This window comes from Arachis ipaensis, chromosome B9 (genome assembly GCF_059453495.1).
Source record: "Arachis ipaensis isolate K30076 ecotype BB chromosome B9, ASM5945349v1, whole genome shotgun sequence".
In the NCBI taxonomy this organism is placed as follows: domain Eukaryota; kingdom Viridiplantae; phylum Streptophyta; class Magnoliopsida; order Fabales; family Fabaceae; genus Arachis; species Arachis ipaensis.
Window position 1 is genome coordinate 48,933,231 of NC_142444.1, and position 20,739 is coordinate 48,953,969.

At 39.8% G+C, this 20,739-nt stretch overlaps 1 non-coding gene across 1 annotated transcript; it reads left to right on the forward strand.

Moving 5' to 3' along the window:
- The first annotated feature begins 19,067 nt into the window (after positions 1-19,067).
- On the forward strand, positions 19,068-19,171 carry LOC148544587 (small nucleolar RNA R71). The gene has a single exon (XR_015900239.1). It is a non-coding gene; the product is annotated as a small nucleolar RNA R71 (small nucleolar RNA).
- Positions 19,172-20,739: the final 1,568 nt, after the last annotated feature.

Below are 20,739 nucleotides of genomic sequence, written 5' to 3' on the forward strand. Positions count from 1 at the left end.
TTTTAAATCTTGGGCTATCTTATTGTTTTTCTCTCTCCTCCTTAAATTCAAAAATATCTTTTCTCTCTATTTTTAAAAACAAATTTTTGAAAATTATTTTTAAAATTCAGATTTTTTTCAAAATTTAAAATCTTTTTCAATTCATATCTTTTTCAAAACTTCCTGACCATTTTCTCTCTCCTCATTTTTTTTTCGAAAATCTTCACCTATTTTTATTTATTTTATTTTAATTTATTTTCGAAATATTCAAAAAAAATAAAAAATAAATAAATACAATTTTTATTTTACATCATCTCCCTTTCTCCATCATGGATCTAAGTGGAAATGAACAGTTCAGGAGGACTCTGGGGTCATATGCTAACCCCTCTACTGCTTCATATGGGAGTAGTATCTGCATACCCTCCATTGGAGTCAGTAGCTTTGAGCTGAATCCTCAGCTCATTATCATGGTGCAGCAAAGCTGCTAGTATTCCGGTCTTCCACAAGAAGAACCTACAGAGTTTCTGGCACAGTTTTTACAAATTGCTGACATAGTACATGATAAGAAAGTAGATCAGGATGTCTACAGATTATTACTATTTTCATTTGCTGTGAAAGACCAAGCCAAGAGGTGGTTAAATAACCAACCTAAGGCTAGCATAAGGACATGGAAACAGCTGACAGAAAAATTCCTGAATCAATACTTCCCTCCAAAACGGATGACACAGCTAAGGCTGGACATCCAAGGCTTTAAACAAGGAGATAATGAATCTCTTTATGATGCCTGGGAGAGATACAAAGAGATGCTAAGAAAATGCCCATCTGAAATATTTTCAGAGTGGGTTCAGTTAGACATCTTCTATTATGGGCTTACAGAAAGAGCTCAGATCTCTTTAGATTGCTCAGCTGGTGGATCTATCCACATGAGAAAGACAATTGAAGAAGCTCAAGAGCTCATTGATACAGTTGCTAGAAACCAGCATCTGTACTTAAGCAGTGACCCTTCCATGAAAGAAGAGGCTAAAACAGTAACTGCTGAACTCAGTTCTGCAGAGCAAGCTGCTGAATTCAATCAACAATTGGATTTTCTAACAAAGCAGTTAGCTAAATTCAAGGATAAACTACAAGAGACAAGGATGGCTAATATAAACATGGAAGAACAATTGAAGCAAACAAAGCAGCAGCTGTCAAGACAAATAACAGAAGAATGCCAAGTAGTCCAGTTAAGAAGTGGGAAAACATTAAATACCCCACCTCAAGGCAGCAAGAAGCCAAGAAATGAGCAACCCATCCAAAATCCACCAGAGGACAGTAAGAGCCCAGGGAAAAATAATTCTGGCGCTAAAACGCCAGAAATTTGGTGGAAGGCTGGCGCTGAACGCCCAGACCATGCTCAGGACTGGCGTTCAACGCCAGAAACAAGCAAGGATCTGGCGTTGAACACCCAAAAGGAGCACAGTTCTGGCGTTCAGACGCCAGAAAGAACTGGGAAGCTGGCGTCTAACGCCACTCCAGCTCCTAGCTCTGGCATTCAATTGCCAGTGAGGGATCAGACACACACAAGTGCTGATGACAACCCATCTAAAAAGGCTTCCTCAACCACTTCTGTAGGACAAAAACTTACAACAACTAAGGTTGAGGAATATAAAGCCAAGATACCTTATCCTCAAAAACTCTGCCAAGAGGAGCAGGATAAGCAATTTGCTCGCTTTGCAGACTATCTCAGGACTCTTGAAATAAAGATTCCATTTGCAGAGGCACTTGAGCAAATACCTTCTTATGCCAAGTTCATGAAAGAGATCTTGAGTCATAAGAAGGATTGGAGAGAAACTGAAAGAGTTATCCTCACTGAAGAATGCAGTGCAGTCATTCTGAAAAGCTTTCCTGAAAAGCTTAAAGACCCTGGGAGTTTTCTGATACCATGCACATTAGAAGGTAATTGCACCAAGACAGCTTTATGTGATCTTGGGGCAAGCATCAACCTAATACCTGCATCCACTATCAGAAAGCTTGGTTTAACTGAAGAAGTTAAACCAACCCGGATATGTCTCCAACTTGCTGATGGCTCCATTAAATACCCATCAGGCGTGATTGAAGACATGATTGTCAGAGTTGGGCCATTCGCCTTTCCCACTGACTTTGTAGTGCTGGAAATGGAGGAGCACAAGAGTGCTACTCTCATTCTAGGAAGATCCTTCCTAGTAACTGGACGAACCCTCATTGATGTCCAACAGGGGGAAATAACCTTGAGAGTCAATGATGATGAGTTTAAGTTGAATGCTTTCAAAGCCATGCAGCATCCAAACACATCAAAAGACTGCATGAAAGTTGATCTTATAGACTCTTTGGTGGAAGAGATCAACATGGCTGTGAGTCTCGAATCAGAGTTGAAAGACATCTTTAAAGATGCTCAGCCTGATTTGGAGGATTCAGAGGAAATGAAAGAGCCTCTGAAATTTCCTCTAGAAGAGGAAAAACCTCCTAAACCCGAGCTCAAACCATTACTACCATCCCTGAAATATGCATTTCCGGGAGAAGGTGACACTTTTCCAGTGATCATAAGCTCTGCTTTAAATCCACAGGAAGAGGAAGCACTTATTCAAGTGCTAAGGACACATAAGACAGCTCTTGGGTGGTCCATAGGTGACCTTAAGGGCATTGATGCACGGAAAACTTGTCTCTCAACAAATCTCCTTTCAGCAAGTGTACCGAATTTGTCGTCAAGTAAAAACTCACAATAGAGTGAGGCCGAATCCCACAGGGATTGATTGATTAAGCAACTTTAATTAGAAGAATGTTATAGTTGAGCGAATCCAGAATTTGGGTTGAGATTTGCAGAAAATAAAATGGCGGGAATGTAAATAACAGAAAAGTAAATGCTAGAATTAAAGGACTGGAAGTAAATGACTGAAAATAAATTGCAGAATTGTAAATGGGAATGGGGGATTTGCTCATAAAAGTAAAGGGCAGAAATTAAAGAGAATGAGTAAGATCAGAGATGGGGAGTTCATTGGGCTTAGGAGATGTTGCAATTCTCCGGATTAAGTTCATTTTCATCTCTTCCTCAATCAATGCACTCATTGATCTCCTTGGCAATCTTAAGTGATTGAATTACAATTTATTGCAATTCAATCTCTCAAATCTTGATCAATAGCCAATTCCTTGGTCAATTGCTCATGAGAAGAGATGAAGTATGGTCACTGATTATACCACATGCATTTCCCAAATCAAGTATTGAGAGGGTTATAGTCACATACCCATCCAAACCAAATTTGGTCCAGCATGAGAAAGCAATTCTAGCTTGATCTCTTCATTCCTCTTTCAAGGTTCAAAAGAGATCCAAGTTTGAATAGCTTCTCTTCCAAGATAACTACTCAATTGGATGAAGATCGAAAGCTTTCAAGTAAAATCAAGAGAAAAGATAGAAGAAGAATAATGAAAATTAGTATTGATCCATCAAATTACAACAGAGCTCCCTAACCCAATGAAAGGGGTTTAGTTGTTCATAGCTCTAGAAAATGAAAATAAAGATGGAGAATACATCATAGAACTAGAAATTGCAGAGAAAGTAAAATACAGAGAGTAATTCTCTTTTTCCAACTTTCCAGCCTCTTTATCAATTCAAAGCTACTCCTATATATACTAGTCTTCTCAGCTTCTAGTTTGCTCTTCAAGTCTTGGGCCTTTGGGTCTTGAGTTTGAAGCAGTTCTTTTCTTCATTTGGGCTTGGCTTTACTTGCAGAGAGAAAGTGCTAAGTGGGCAGAGACTTTAGCTCAGAGCGTTAGGGGTGTTAACATTTAGTGAAAGTGTAAGTTCGAGAACGTTAGTGACACTTAACATTTTCACTAACGTTCCAATGTACCCCTTTGCCTCACGTTAGAGCCCACGTTAACTAGGTTAACGTGGCTTCTAACGTGGCCTTGCCAACCTTCGAGAACGTTAGTGACACTCGATATTGTCACTAACGTTCCAATGTGCCCCTTTTTGCTTCACGTTAAAGCCCACGTTAACTAGCTTAACGTGGCTTCTAACGTGGCCTTGCCAAACTTCGAGAACATTAGTGACACTCAACATTGTCACTAACGTTCCAATGTGCCCCTAGATCTCACGTTAGAGTCCACGTTAACTAGGTTAACGTGGCTTCTAACGTGGCCATTCTTAGCCATCCCAACGTTAGTGACAATGTTGAGTGTCACTAACGTTGGCTCATCATTCATTCCTCATCGTTAGCTTCCACGTTAACTTAACGTGGCTCCTTTGGGGTTGTGTGGTTGCTTCCAACGTTAGTGACGATGTTGAGTGTCACTAACGTTGTCGACAACTCTCACTTCTTACGTTAGCTCCCACGTTAACCAAGTTAACGTGGAAGTTAACGTTGTGTGTTGCATCCTTAGGCCAACGTTAGTGACAATGTTGAATGTCACTAACGTTGGCTTCTCTTCCCCCTTTAACGTTAGAGGCCACGTTAACTAGGTTAACGTGGGCTCTAACGTGGCCACTCATGAGTGTTTGCCAACGTTAGTGACAATGTTAAGTGTCACTAACGTTGGCTCAACTTCCCTTCTCCACGTTAGAGTGCACGTTAACTTAGTTAACGTGACTCTTAAGGTGGGCAATGATGGCTTTGAGAGTGTTATTGGCAATCACTTTTCTCATTAACCTTGCAAGTTACCTCCCTTTACTTGCTTCCTTTGGTTCTGAAATCAAGCAACAGAGTGCATCAAAGTTCTAGTCCAAGTCATGGGTAATGCAGCAAACAATTTGTCACTAAATTCATGCAAAATCCTCATGAAATAATGTAAAATGCACAATGTATGCTTGAATCAAGGTGTAGGTGAATATCTACCCAAAACTAGCTTATTTCCTAAGAAAATGCATGAAACTAACCTAAAAACAGTAAAGAAAAGGTCAGTGAAACTAGCCAAGATGCTGATGTGTATTTTCGGAAAATGAATTCCAAACACACAATTCTAACCGGCAAGTGCACCGGGTCGCATCAAGTAATAAAAACTCACGGGAGTGAGGTCGATCCCACAGGGATTGAAGGATTGAGCAATTTTAGTTTAGTGGTTGATTTAGTCAAGCGAATCAAGATTTGGTTGAGTGATTTATGATTTACAGAATTTAAATTGCATGAAAAGTAAAGGGAATGGATAAATTGCATGAATTTAAAGAGGACAGAAAATAAAGGGCCGAATCTTAAAGAAAAAGAAATTAAATGGCAGAAACTTAGAACGCAAGAAATGTAAATTGCAAAATCTTAAAGTGCAAGAAATGTAAATGGCTTGAATTGTAAAAGAAATTGGGAAGTGGATTTGCAGAATTTAAACAAGGAAAAGTAAAATTGCAACAAACAGGGATGTAGAAGATGGATTCGATTGAACCGGATCTTTGATAAAAATGGGAATCAGCTTGGTGTAGCAACGAAACAAGGAAATTGAAATTCAAAGCTGTAGATCTCAGGACTCAAGAGACTAGATAACCAAGTCTAGATCTCACTGCCTTCCTAGATCCAGCAAGAACAATTGCAAGGGAAATGAAGAAAAGTAAATTGCAGAGAGAATAGAAGAAGAAGCAATTAACAGAAAAGGAAATTCAATTAAGCAGAAAATTAAACAAGATCTCAAGGTGAGATTGAAACAGAAGTTCTTCAATTCTTCACCCAAGATCCGAAGCAAGAAAAGTAAAAAGTGCTCAAGCAAGAACAAGGAAGAAGAGAGATCAATTCTCCTTCCCAATTCTCTAGAAGTCTAAAACAACAATTCAAAAAATGTAAAGGTGAGCTCTCTGTAAGTATCTAAGAATTCTCCACCGAAAAGCTCTTCGAAAAACTTAAATCCTAAGCTATTTATACACTTTCTTCAAATGGTCTTCAAGCCTTGAATTGGGCCTTTGTTCTTGATGGAATTGGGTTGATAAAGGCCTTGGTTGATTGCTCTTGGAGTTGGAGAAAGATCCATTGTGAACCGGGTTGAAAAACATAAAAGCTTGAGTAAAAGTTTGAGTAAAAGTTTGAGAAACTTTTACTCAAACTTTTTATACCAGATGGCTTCACCTTGCTGCTACCAACGTTTGAGCCAAAGTTTGAGGTCAAACTTTTGCTCAAACGTTGGCCCCCTTGTAAATGTGTGTTGCGCCAACGTTTGAGCAAAAGTTTGACCTCAAACGTTGGTGCAAGCTTTTTCCTCCAGGGTGTGCAAGTGTGGCACCAACGTTTGAGCAAAAGTTTGACCTCAAACGTTGGCGCAAGCTTTTTCCTCCAGGGTATTGATTTTGTGATGCCAACGTTTGCCAAAAAGTTTGAGGCAAACGTTGGCTCAAGCTTTTCTCCCAAAAGTTTGAGCTAAAGTTTGAGGTCAAACTTTTGCTCAAGCTTTTTTCCCAAAAGTTTGAGCTAAAGTTTGAGGTCAAACTTTTGCTCAAGCTTTTTTTCCTCTGGAGTGTTTTCAACTCTTTTAAAAGTTTGAGCTAAAGTTTGAGGCAAACTTTTGCTCAAACTTTTTGTTCTCTCTTGCTCCTAGCCATTCCTTATTTCTTCAACCTTCTTCAAAATTCGTTTCACCTATCATCAATCAACCAAACACATCAAAGCTTTGCTTAAAATCATGAGTTTGTTATTCTTTCATAATATATGACAATTATAGCATAACATCTCATGAAATTGCATTAATTCATACATGGTTGATTGAATCAAAGGAAACGTGGAAATCTACCCAATTGGCTTGCTTATGGCTCAAGAAAGTGCATAAATCAATCGAAAACAAAAGAAAAAGGCTAGTGAAACTAGGCTAAGATGACTTGTCATCACAACACCAAACTTAAAGCTTGCTTGTCCCCAAGCAAGAAAAGAATTATTGAGAAGAAAAGATGAAATGGAAGAGGATGTTCATGCTAGCAGAGTATTATTGGTAGTTCATGGGGTTTTATGTGGATATGTAAACACTCACTTCTTATTGACTTTTAGGCCTAGAAAGTCTCCTTCAAGCATCAAGCAACACACTGCTATGACCTCTCATTATTCTTTTGTCCTTGACTATTATTTTTTTCTATAAGCTTTAGTTCAGTGTCATGTGTAACAAGTTCATTTCTTTCTTTATACTTGACACATTATTCACTATAGACACTTGGCTCACATTCCTTCTTAAAACATTGATGCCCAGCACCTCTTTGGGTTACTAAATGCCTTGTAGTTAGGTTGCTCTTGAGAGTGGACTTTCAGCTGATGATCCCGGGTTAGTTAACCCAAGTCACCAAGTGTTGATGCACTCCAAAGAACTTAATAATCCAAGCAGATCCTAGTACAAAGACACCACAGGCATGTATTCTAAGGTTCAAGCTATTGGTGTCTAGCTTTGTTTCTTTTTATTTTCTTTTGTTCTGTTGCCACTTTTTGGCTTTTTCTTTTCTCTTTTTGTTTTTGTTTTTCTTTTTAACCAAGGACTTTTATTTGTTTGAGATTCATAGACAGTAGGCCACTTTCTACTTAGAAGGAGACATCCTAGTTCTCTTATTCACTAAAAGTGAGCTATCATACAATCACACATACATACCACCACTTACTTTTATTGCACTTCTATCTAACAGAGAACTATCTTACTTCCCATTCAAACATTTCTTTTATTGAATTAAAGATGCAGGGGACAAAGCATGCTTTTTGTTAAGCGAAAGTAAACATACAAGCACACACTTGGACTAGTTTACTTATTGCAAAAGAAAATTGAATCTACTTGAACTAGATGAACACTTTAGCAAGACATAAATAAAAGCATTTCTCAACAGCAAAAGTTAAGTATAAATACAACCTATTGGTTTGCAGTTCTTTTGTTCTTCCTTCTGTTGTGCCCCTTTTGAGTCATGATGCATAATGTCTTCAAATGGTGGTTCGTTCCCTGCACAATTCTCAAAAGTTGCTTGCTTCTCAAGCCCTTAGGTGACTGGTTAGTATGCATGAATTGAGTGTGGCTTTTTGGATTCAATTTGGTGTGGGAACACCAAACTTAATTCCTTGCCACTGTCTCCAATGCAACAGGTTGTACATTTATAAATTCTTTTGGCCTTGCTAAAGGTTATGGAACCAAACTAAGAAGCAATTAACTGGTTGAATAATTTGTTTGATTGCTTGGAGCTATTATTATGCAAGAGGTGAGAGTATGCTTTTAAATGAGATTTTGGTGGAACACCAAACTTAGAATCCTTCATTCTCCCTTAAATTGTTTTGGTGTGCAACACCAAACTTAGATCCTTGCAATACAGACAAAACTACTCAATCTTTTTATTGAAACAGCTATGAAAAGAAAACTACCTCAGGTTGGGTTGCCTCCCAACAAGCGCTTCTTTATTGTCACTAGCTTGACATCTCGTTCTTTGATCATGGAGGCTGAAAAGCATAGTGCCTCAGCTTTTTTCCTCTTACTGTGAACTTCCTTCCGGTCTCCTTTTTGATGATCTCTAGGTGTTCAAGTGAAAGGACCCGGTTCACAGTGTAGTATTCAGATGATTGTGGGGACACCTTCATTGGTTGGGTGTTTAACACTACTTTATCCCCTGGTGAAAAGCCTTCAGTAGGGATCTTCTTGTTTCTCCACCCTCTTGGCCTCTTCTTCTTTTCTTTCTCAAAAGATAGTCCCTGCCTTGGTGGTTCCTTATTTGAGATGTTGAATTTCTCATCTGGAGGTTTTGGATCTAGTTCCTCCTTGATTTCTTTGGTCTGTTGCACCATCTCTACTTCTTTCAAGCATGGATTTGGAAGTCTTGGAGCTAACTCATTGACTACCTCCTTCAAACTTTGATCTCTGGCCTTATCCTCCGTACACTCTTCTTCTTGAGTGGGCTCATGTGGGGTTTTAAAAACATGGAATGCTAGGTGCTCATCATGCACTCTCAGCAACAATTCCCCTTTTTCAACATCTATCAGTGCTCTGCCCGTAGCAAGAAAAGGCCTCCCTAGGATGATGGGGGTGTTAGGGTCCTCCTCCATATCCAGAATGACAAAATCAGCTGGGAGAAGGAATTTCCCCACTTTTACCAGTACATTCTCTACAACTCCAACTGCTTGCTGGATGGATTTGTCAGCCATTTGAAGGAGTATTCGTCTGGATTTCAGCTCACAAATTCGAAGTTTCCTCATTAGAGACAAAGGCATCAAGTTTATGCTTGCACCAAGGTCACAGAATGACTTTTCAATTGTTATGTCTCCTATGGTGCAAGGTATATAAAAACTCCCAGGATCATCTTTCTTCTCTGGTAACTCTCTTTGGAGAATAGCACTACATTCCATTGTCATCTCAACAATTTGCCCTTCTTTTAGGGACTTTTTCTTTGTCAGCACTTCCTTCATAAATTTGGCATACACTGGCATCTGTTCAAGTGCTTCTAAGAAAGGAATATTGATGCTGAGGGTCTTGAATATGTCCAGGAACTTTGAGTATTGCTTATCCTCATTCTTTTTTTTGAACCTCTGAGGGTATGGAAGTTTGGGGATATGTGGCTTCACCCCTTCCTTCTTCTCTTGTAGTTGTGTTTCAAGGATGTCCTTATCTCTCTTTGAGCTTTTTGCATTCTTGATTCCTTGATCTTCTTCACTTCTCTCTTCTGTCTCTTCTTGTGGAACTTCTCTGTTGTGTTCTTCCTGATTGATGGCTTTCTTCTCACTTTCTACTATGATTGCTTTGCACTCCTCCCACTTTGTAGCTTTTCCTTTGTCCCTTGGGTGGTCTTGAGTGGCACTAGGGGATGCATCTGTAATTCGTTTAGCCATTTGTTCCATATGCCTCTCGAGATTTCTGATTGAAGCTTCTTGGTTTTTGCTTGTTGTGGCTTGATCTTTTCTTGCTGCTTCTTGATCTTTTCTTGCTGCTTCTTGATCTTGTCTTGCCATCTCTTGATTTTTCATGAGTTTCTCCATCATTGTCTCTTGGTGCTTCATCATCTTTTCCATCAATGTCTCCAAGTTGGAGATCCTTTGAGTGTCTTGTGATGTTTGTGGCTGGTTGTGGGGTGTTGAAGGTTGATGGTAGGTGTTTTGGTTAGTGGTTTGGTTATTGGGTGGACAATAGCTAGAATTTGGGTGGTTGTTTTGGGGTTTTCTATATGGATTGGGGTTAGTGTTTTGCTGGTTGTGGTTTTGGTTGTTTCTTGAGTTGTTTTGGTTTGAATTTCGTTGCCATGGTTGTTGGTTTTGAGTGTGGTTATCTCCCCATCTTATGTTTGGATGGTTCTTCCAGGATGGATTGTAGGTGTCACCATAGACTTCATTTTGGCCGGAGCTTTGGTTATGCACATATTGCGGTTGTTCCTGCTGCTGATCTTCTTGGTTTTCTTCATTTTGCCCCCATTTGGTTGATGGTTGGCTTGTATTCACTGCTGCAACTTGCAAGCTATCAATCTTTTTAGCCATCTGCTCAAATTGTTGTTGAATCTGCTCCTGCATTATCTTGTTTTGAGCTAGGAGGGTGTCAACCCCTTCTATTTCTAACACTCCTTTTTCTTGTGATGGCTGGCGTTGTCTCTGATGAGCAAAGAAATATTGATTGTTTGCCACCATATCAATGAGGTTTTGGGCCTCTTCAGCTGTCTTCATGAGTTGCATTGAGCCTCCTGCTGAATAGTCAAGTGCCTCTTGAGCTTTCATTGTCAGTCCTTCATAGAAATTTTGGAGTTTATCCCATTCATTAAACATCTCTGGTGGACACTTCCTGAGTAAAGCTTTGTATCTCTCCCATGCTTCATACAATGACTCTCCATCCATCTGAGTAAATGTTTGAACCTCTGTTTTGAGCCTGATGATCTTTTGAGGAGGATAAAACTTTGCTAAGAACTTGCTCACTAGATCCTCCCAATTGTTGATGCTTTCTCTTGGAAATGACTCCAACCATTGAGTAGCTTTGTCCCTCAGGGAAAATGGAAACAACAACAATTTGTAACTGTTAGGATGTACACCATTGGTCTTCACTGTGTTACATATCCTCAGGAAGGTGGATAGGTGCTGGTTTGGATCTTCCAAGGGGCCTCCTCCATAAGAACAGTTGTTCTGCACCAAGGTGATGAGTTGGGGCTTCAATTCAAAGTTATTTGCATCGACATTTGGGGTAAGGATGCTACTCCCACAATGCCTTGGATTAGCAAATGTATATGAAGCCAAGACTCTCCTCTGTGGTTGACCATTATTGTTGGCCATTCTCACTGGTGGATTTGTTGGATTTGTTGAGTGTTCCTCCAATTCATGATATTCTTCATCTGATTCTTCCTCTCCAGCAACATTTTTTTCTCTTGCTTCTCTTCTTAGCCTTCGGAGGATTCTTTCGTCAGTTTCATGAAAGGTAGGGATCTCTCTTCTTGTATCTGACATACAAGCAAAACACAAGAATCACACAATACCAGAAAAGCAATAACACTTCAATCCATGGCTGAAGTGAAATATTAGTTAGCTTAGGCAAAAATTCAAACAGTTAGCGTGTTAGTCAAAAGTTAAAGAAACAGAAAATAAAAATGCTAGATCTAGATCTCCACTTCACTTAATCATTGTCAATCTAATCAATCCCCGGCAACGGCGCCAAAAACTTGATGTGTATTTTCGGAAAACGAATTCCAAACACACAAATCTAACCGGCAAGTGCACCGAGTCGCATCAAGTAATAAAAACTCATGGGAGTGAGGTCGATCCCACAGGGATTGAAGGATTGAGCAATTTTAGTTTAGTGGTTAATTTAGTCAAGCGAATCAAGATTTGGTTGAGTGATTTATGATTTACTGAATTTAAATTGCATGAAAAGTAAAGGAATGGATAAATTGCATGAAATTAAAGAGGACAGAAAATAAAGGGCCGAATCTTAAAGAACAAGAAATTAAATGGCAGAAACTTAGAACGCAAGAAATGTAAATTGCAAAATCTTAAAGTGCAAGAAATGTAAATGGCTTGAATTGTAAAGGGAATTGGGAAGTGAATTTGCAGAATTTAAACAAGGAAAAGTAAAATTGCAACAAACAGGGATGTAGAAGATGGATTCGATTGAACCGGATCTTTGATAAAAATGGGAATCAGCTTGGTGTAGCAACGAAACAAGGAAATTGAAATTCAAAGCTGTAGATCTCAGGACTCAAGAGACTAGATAACCAAGTCTAGATCTCACTGCCTTCCTAGATCCAGCAAGAACAATTGCAAGGGAAATAAAGAAAAGTAAATTGCAGAGAGAATAGAAGAAGAAGCAATTAACAGAAAAGGAAATTCAATTAAGCAGAAAATTAAACAAGATCTCAAGGTGAGATTGAAACAGAAGTTCTTCAATTCTTCACCCAAGATCCGAAGCAAGAAAAGTAAAAAGTGCTCAAGCAAGAACAAGGAAGAAGAGAGATCAATTCTCCTTCCCAATTCTCTAGAATTCTAAAACAACAATTCAAAAAATGTAAAGGTGAGCTCTCTGTAAGTATCTAAGAATTCTCCACCGAAAAGCTCTCCGAAAAACTTAAATCCTAAGCTATTTATACACTTTCTTTAAATGGTCTTCAAGCCTTGAATTGGGCCTTTGTTCTTGATGGAATTGGGTTGATAAAGGCCTTGGTTGATTGCTCTTGGAGTTGGAGAAAGATCCATTGTGAACCGGGTTGAAAAACATAAAAGCTTGAGTAAAAGTTTGAGTAAAAGTTTGAGGTCAAACTTTTACTCAAACTTTTTATACCAGATGGCTTCACCTTGCTGCTACCAATGTTTGAGCCAAAGTTTGAGGTCAAACTTTTGCTCAAACGTTGGCCCCCTTGTAAATGTGTGTTGCGCCAACGTTTGAGCAAAAGTTTGACCTCAAACGTTGGCGCAAGCTTTTTCCTCCAGGGTGTGCAAGTGTGGCGCCAACGTTTGAGCAAAAGTTTGACCTCAAACGTTGGCGCAAGCTTTTTCCTCCAGGGTATTGATTTTGTGATGCCAACGTTTGCCAAAAAGTTTGAGGCAAACGTTGGCTCAAGCTTTTCTCCTAAAAGTTTGAGCTAAAGTTTGAGGTCAAACTTTTGCTCAAGCTTTTTTCCCAAAAGTTTGAGCTAAAGTTTGAGGTCAAACTTTTGCTCAAGCTTTTTTTCCTCTGGAGTTTTTTCAACTCTTTTAAAAGTTTGAGCTAAAGTTTGAGGCAAACTTTTGCTCAAACTTTTTGTTCTCTCTTGCTCCTAGCCATTCCTTCTTTCTTCAACCTTCTTCAAAACTCTTTTCACCTATCATCAATCAACCAAACACATCAAAGCTTAGCTTAAAATCATGAGTTTGTTATTCTTTCATAATATATGACAATTATAGCATAACATCTCATGAAATTGCATTAATTCATACATGGTTGATTGAATCAAAGGAAACATGGAAATCTACCCAATTGGCTTGCTTATGGCTCAAGAAAGTGCATAAATCAATCGAAAACAAAAGAAAAAGGCTAGTGAAACTAGGCTAAGATGACTTGTCATCAGATGCCCTGGCATCACAACACCAAACTTAAAGCTTGCTTGTCCCTAAGCAAGTACTGGAACAAGAGAATGATGAATGGAATGCCAAGAGCAATGAGTCATTCTTGTGGAAGTCATATCACTGATTTTATGGTGGTTTCATGCATAGCAACTTAGGTTCATTCCATTTCTGGCTTTCAGACTTTTATCATGTCCCTAAACACTTACTTTGTTTATATCCCATGAGACTTTTATTCATTGATCCTTTTATTGTTATTTCAAGGGTTATTTGTGTTATTAGGCTAAGTGTTCTGTAAGGGGGCAACTCTTTAAAATAAGCTTTCAGCCAACACTCCCGAACCAGTTGGTTCAAGGTGCTAGGTGTTGAATCACCCCTAAGGACTTACTTGCTCAAGTCTCTCCCCCATACATACACACCACAGGCATATAGTTCATTTATTTTCCTTCTTGAGACCTTGGTGTCTAGCACCTCTTTGGGTTACTAAATGCTCTGTGGTGAGGGTTACTCTTGATAATGGACTTTCAGCTGATAATCCAGGGTTAGTTAACCCAAGTTACCAGGTGATAAAGCACCCCTAAGAGCTTATTCATCCAAGTAGATCCCTCACACAGGAGCACCACAGATACTTGTCTCAAGGTCCAAACCATTGGTGCCTCGCCTTATTGCTTACTCTTTTTCTTTTGTTTTTCACTTCCATTATTCTTTTCTCTTTCTCTTATTAGGATCTTGTCATATACTTAGTCTCATGATTATATTCAAAGCAAAGTATTCAGGCCAGATAGTTGTCATTCCACCTTATGGTTGAACCAACTTAGCTAACTTATGATCATACCACAAACTCATGAATGTACTCCATAGTGTGAACTCCACTCTGGTCTTTTAAAACATAAATATTCTCTCTTCATTTGATTAAAAAGGGACAAGCATACAAGTAAGTTAAGGAGGATGCAGTGACATAAAGACTAGTGTACATAGACTTTCTTCAATACCAAAAACTTAAAAGACATAATTGAAAAAGGTTTAAACATAACATGGAAGCAAGTTCTATTTCATACAAGATCTTCCTTATTTAAAACATAGAGAAAGATGGAACAAAGAAGGAACTCCACCACCTTTTACTGTTGTGGATGTCCATGCTCTTTTCCTTGCTTGTCCTCCTTGTTTCCTCTTGCACTTCCTCGCATCCGTGCCAATCTTGCTTGCTTCCAATCCTTAAGTGCCTTCCTCACTGACTCATGACTCTCTTCCACCCTTTGTCTTTCCTTTCGTGCTAATTCATCCTTCATTTCGTCATACTTGGCTATTCCTGGTTGCAATATTGGCAGCTGTCCCACTAAGTAACCAAGCCTGGCTTGAGTGTTTATATGATGTCCTATTTCGCTCATGTAAACTCCTTCTGTGAATGCCCTTTGCTCGTCCAATAGTTCTGCCTGTTCTATTTGTCTTCGATGCATCTCATGTATGTGCGCCCCTTGATGTGCTTGGATGTTGATTAGCCTCTGGGTGGATTCTTGTTGCTCGTTTTGCCTTTGTTCCATCCTGTTGAATGTTTCTCCCCATTGTTGTCCTTGACTTAGTTGCTGTTCCATCATTTGCCTTTGCCACTCACCTTGCTGAGTCATCCATCTTGAAAGTGTTTCCTCTTGCTGCCCCATCATCTGTAGTTGAAGCTCTTTCTGTGCTCCTTGGCTTTCCAAATATTGTCTAGACAAGCCATCAATGGCCTCCTGCAATTGGTGCACGTCCAAGGTCTGTTGTGCTTGACCCTCTAAGACTTGTACTTCCACTACTTGAGGGGCTGTTTTCTTCCTTTGCTTCCGCTGAGGCAAAGGGGATGCTGCAGCTTTCATCCTTCGTACAGTTATTGGGATGCCTTCCATTATCCACATGGGGTTCTCATCTTCAAAAACTACCCCAGCTTTCTTGCATATTCGGTAAATAGTGCTGGGGTAACCTAACGTTCCCCTTGAGTCGCTTTTCTCTCCATCTTTCTAATACCTTCAGCGATGAGTTCATGAACCTTGATTTCTCCCCCCTTTCAGTATACAGTGCACCATTGTGGCTCTCTTGACATTCACCTCCGAGTTGTTTGCAGCTGGGAGAATAGACCTTTTCACTAGCTCAAACCACCCCTTGGCTTCAGGAGTGAGATCTGTTCTCTTGATGAACTTTGGGTTATTTCCCGCACCATTTTTCCCAGTCGGCTCCTGGTACACAAATATCTTGCAGAATCTGGTCATAATTGGGGTTGTCCAATCTTGAGTGATAGTTTTTTTCTTCAAATTGTATAGACCGTAGCTTCAATGCCCTCATGACACTCATGGGACCAAAGTCCACCATCTTTCCTCTCACAAAGCTTGTGTAAGACTCATCTTTCTTATCATATCGAACCGCATTTGCATAAAATTCTCTTATGAGATTTGCATTCACCTTAATGACCGGGTCAGTGAGGAGCTCCCATCTTCTCCTTTCTATCTTCTCTGTGATTTCGGGGCACTCAGTCTTTGTAACTTGAAATCCCAGCTCATAAATGATTTCCTTATCAACCATCCACCCGTATTGCAATGCATGATGCAAGCTTCTAAATCTCCTTTCATCATATGGGTGTTCTTCCATGGGTTCCTTTCCCTTCCTTCTTTTAGAACCCGAAGACGCCATGAATGATAGTTAATATGTAAAGGTGGTAAGGTTGTGGAGACTTTTGGTTGTTTAGGGTTTTATGGCAAGGAATGTTTATAATCGGATAGAGGGTGTCTTGTACCGAAAGGAAGAGTGGCGAAGGGTGTGTGATGACAATGAAGGGTGGTACGGACAAGGGTCGTTTATATAGAGAAGTTGTGAGAGAATGGAGGGTGTAGATTGATGAAGTGGTCACTTGATGGACGGTTGGGGTTATGCAAGGCTAGAAGACAAGGATCATCACTTTATGATGGGGATTGCTCGGTCTTCTAGGGGTGCCATTTTTTCAATGTTGCATGGCAACATTTTCTGATGTGTTCCCTTTTTAGAACAAGTGTGTAGCCCCTCCTTTTGTGGTGTCCGAACCTTCTTTGTTTGGTTGTCCAATCTATCCCTTTTAATGCTCCTTTTCTTTTTCTATAAAGACAAACTAAGAAAAGTAAGAAAAGATATTAAAATGACCATATGAACTTTACGGCTAATATTAATAAAAGGGAAGAAAGGATTTGATTGTTTATTTATGAATTCCAACTAACTAACTAACTATTGGTGGGTCCTTATATGCATTTTGGTGGCACCGTGGGGTGACACCAAACTTAGTTTGAAGCAATGTGATGAAAAGTTTTGTTCAAAGCTCCCAAGACTAGCATGCATCTTGGTTTGCTTTGAACACCAAACTTGTTCTTCACTATATACTGCATGATAAGGATTTCACCAAGTGTTTGTCAAGTTTGGGTTGAAATTCATAAACATTGATTTATTCATTATTTTAAAAACATATAAAACATGGGTTGCCTCCCGTGAAGCGCTTCTTTAGCGTCACTAGCTTGACGTTTTTCCTTCATCAGGGTGGTTGGTAGTGCTTAAAGTCCTCCCCTCTTGCTGTGGACTTATATCCATTGGTTAGATCAATGATCTCCACATGTTCCAGGGAAAGAACTATGTTGATAGTGAAGACCTTGGGAAACTGAGATGGTACAATGGGGAGATTAGGGGGAATATCTGGGAAGTAAGCTGAGACAACTCTATCCCCTGGAGAGAAGTCTTCCGTAGGGATCTTCTTGTTCCTCCATCTCCTTGGTACCTTCTTCTTTGTTTCTTTTGAGGCTGCCTTCCCCTTGGTGACCTCTCTTTTCCAAGGAGTTGTGATGCTGTCTTCACCTGCCTCTAGAGGTTTAGGTTCCTCCAACTTTTCCTTGAGCTGTGGCAATTGCTGTTTTCCTTGTTTATCTATTAAGGGGATCTCAGAATGAACTGGCTGTGCTTCAGTGCTTGTTTCCTCCTTCAGTGTCTCATTATCATTTGTGCTTAGTTCCTTGTCCTCTTGATTTGTTTCTTGTGAGAGTTTGAAAACATTGAAGCTGAGTCGTTCATCATGGATTCTCAATATTAGCTCCCCTTTCTCTACATCGATAAGTGCTCTGGCCATAGCTAGGAATGGTCTTCCCAATATGATTGGATGAGTGTGACTCTCTTCCATGTCCAGGATGACAAAGTCTATTGGGAGAAAGTATTTCCCAACCTTTAGCAACACATTTTCCACCACTCCTATTGCTTGCTTTTGAGTTTTGTCAGCCAGTCTGATGATTACATCTGTGAGCATTATCTCATTGATCTGCAACCTCTTCACCAGGGATAAGGGCAGTAAGTTGATGCTGGCCCCCAAATCACATAGTTCTCTATCGAACATATTTTCACCTATGGCACAAGGGATGTGAAAACTCCCTGGGTCTCTTCTTTTTGTAGGCAACTCAGGTTGAATAAGGGCACTACATTCCTTGTTCATCACTGTAGTCTGGCCTCCTTTGAGTGAGCTTTTCTTGGGAAGAAGTTCCTTCATATACTTGATGAATGTAGGCATTTGTTGAATTGCCTTGATGAATGGTATGTTCACATGCAGAGATGCAAACAAGTCTAGGAACCTTGAGTATATTCTTTTTCCCACAGCACCATTGAGTAGTTGAGGGAAGGGTGCATAGAGCTTCAGCAGCTCTTGTTGTGAGATTTCTGGTTCTTGGTGATCTTTATCCTCCTCGTTTGTTGAGTTGTCTTCAGGTTGTTCGAAAAAATGTGTTTTGCTTGTCTTCAGTCTCTTGATCACTTGTAGTGACCATTTTGCAATCTTCCCATCTTACTTTCTTTGCTTCTCCTTTGGGGTTTTTCTCCGTGTCACTTGGGAAGCTATCAGTAGGTTTGGGAATCTTCTCAGCTAAATATCCCACCTGAAATTCCAGCTTCCTAATGGTCTCTCCCTGGTTCTTAATATTGGCTCGCACCTCCTCTTTGAACACCTTATTTTCTTGAATCTCTTGGCATATTCCTTCAAGTAAGGCCTCAATCTTAGAGAGCTTGTCATCAATTGATGAGTGATTTGGAGCAGATGTGCCGTTTTGGTTTTGATAAGCGTGTGAAGAAGTGTTGTTGTGGGGGTGTTGAGATGTCCTCTGTGTGAACTGCTGATGAGCTGCATTGTTGTTGGAGTTGTAACATCTCTGGTCTTGGTTTTGATCTTGCTCACTTCCCCACCCAAAGTTTGGGTGGTTTCTCCATCCAGGGTTGTAGGTCTTGGAGTATGGATCATAGTTTTTCCTTGGTGAATTCCCAATGTAGTTGGCTTGCTCCTGACTCCCCTCTGCTTCTTCATTCACTCCTTCTTGGGTTGTTGATGAAGTGGAGATTGTTGCTACTTGGTTCATCTCCATCTTCTTGGTGAGGTCAGCCAGCTGCTGGGTAATGAGCTTGTTTTGGGCCAACAGAGCATCTACATTATTTAGCTCCATTACTCCTCTTGTGTTCCCTCTTTCGGAAGCATAGAAGTAGTCGTTCTCTGCTACTGTCTCAATAACATCTATGGCTTCCTCAATAGTCTTCTTCTTGTTCAAAGATCCTCCGGATGAATGGTCTACGGCCTTCTTTGACTCATAAGAGAGTCCTTCATAGAAAATGTGCAGCTGCACCCATTCGTTGAACATGTCAGGTGGACACCTCCTTGTTAGGTCTTTAAACCTCTCCCATGCTTCATATAGAGTCTCACCATCTTGTTGCCTGAAAGTTTAGACCTCAGCTCTCAGCCTATTGATTCATTGAGGAGGGTAAAATCTTGCTAAGAATTTGTTCACCACGTCTTCCCAAGTTGTCAAGCTTTCCCTTGGGAAAGATTCCAGCCACTTGGCTGCTTTGTCCCTAAGTGAGAATGGAAATAGGAGCAGTCTATAGGCGTCAGGGTGAACACCATTAGACTTCACTGTGTCACATATTCTCAGGAAGGTGGTCAAATGTTGATTGGGGTCTTCTTGAACACCTCCTCCAAACGAACAGTTGTTCTGAACGAGGGTGATGAGCTGTGGTTTAAGTTCAAAGTTGTTGGCATGGATTGTTGGCTTTTGGATGCTACTTCCACAATTGCCTGGGTTTGGATTGATGTTAGAGCCCAAAACTCTTCTATCCTCCCCAGCATGATTTGCTCTACCTCCTCCCCCATGGTTGTGATCTTCTTCTTCATGATGGTTTTCCATGTTGTCTTCCATGTTTGGTTCAAAGAATTCCTCTTCTTCCTCAGCACCAACCACTTTCTTTCCTCTTGCCTCCCTCCTTAATCTAAGGAAGGTCCTCTCAGGTTCAGAATCGAAGGAAGTTGAAGCCCCACTTCTTCTCCCTGTCATACAACCATCAAGTGCAAGCAAGAAAAGATAGGTGCAAAAAGTATTTGTGTCAGAATTACTGTTAGTTGTGGGTGATGCAAAATATCAAACAGTTAGTGGGTTAGAAAATAGAATTGAAAATAACAAAGAAAAACAAAAGAGTAGAGAGGGAAGGGAAGAAGTTTAACTAAAACAAAAAGTAAATCACTCAAACAAAAAATGAAATTCACAAAAATAAAAATGCTCAATCTAGTGATCTTCCAATTTAATCATTGTTGATGCACAATCAATCCCCGGCAACGGCGCCATAAACTTGATGCGCGAAAAACTTGTCTCTCAACAAATCTCCTTTCGGCAAGTGTACTGAATTTGTCGTCAAGTAAAAACTCATAATAGAGTGAGGTCGAATCCCACAGGGATTGATTGATCAAGCAACTTTAATTAGAAGAATGTTCTAGTTGAGCGAATCCAGAATTTGGGTTGAGAGTTGCAGAAAATAAAATGGCGGGAATGTAAATAACAGAAAAGTAAATGCTAGAATTAAAGGACTGGAAGTAAATGACTGAAAATAAATTGCAGAATTGTAAATGGGAATGGGGGATTTGCTCAAAAAAGTAAATGGCAGAAATTAAAGAGAACGGGTAAGATCAGAGATGGGGAGTTCATTGGGCTTAGGAGATGTTGCAATTCTCCAGATCAAGTTCATTTTCATCTCTTCCTCAATCAATGCACTCATTGATCTCCTTGGCAATCTTAAGTGATTGAATTACAATTTCTTGCAATTCAATCTCTCAAATCTTGATCAATAGCCAATTCCTTGGTCAATTGCTCATGAGAAGAGATGAAGTATGGTCACTGATTATACCACATTCATTTCCCAAATCAAGTATTGAGAGGGTTATAGTCACATACCCATCCAAACCCAATTTGGTCCAGCATGAGAAAGCAATTCTAGCTTGATCTCTTCATTCCTCTTTCAAGGTTCAAAAGAGATCCAAGTT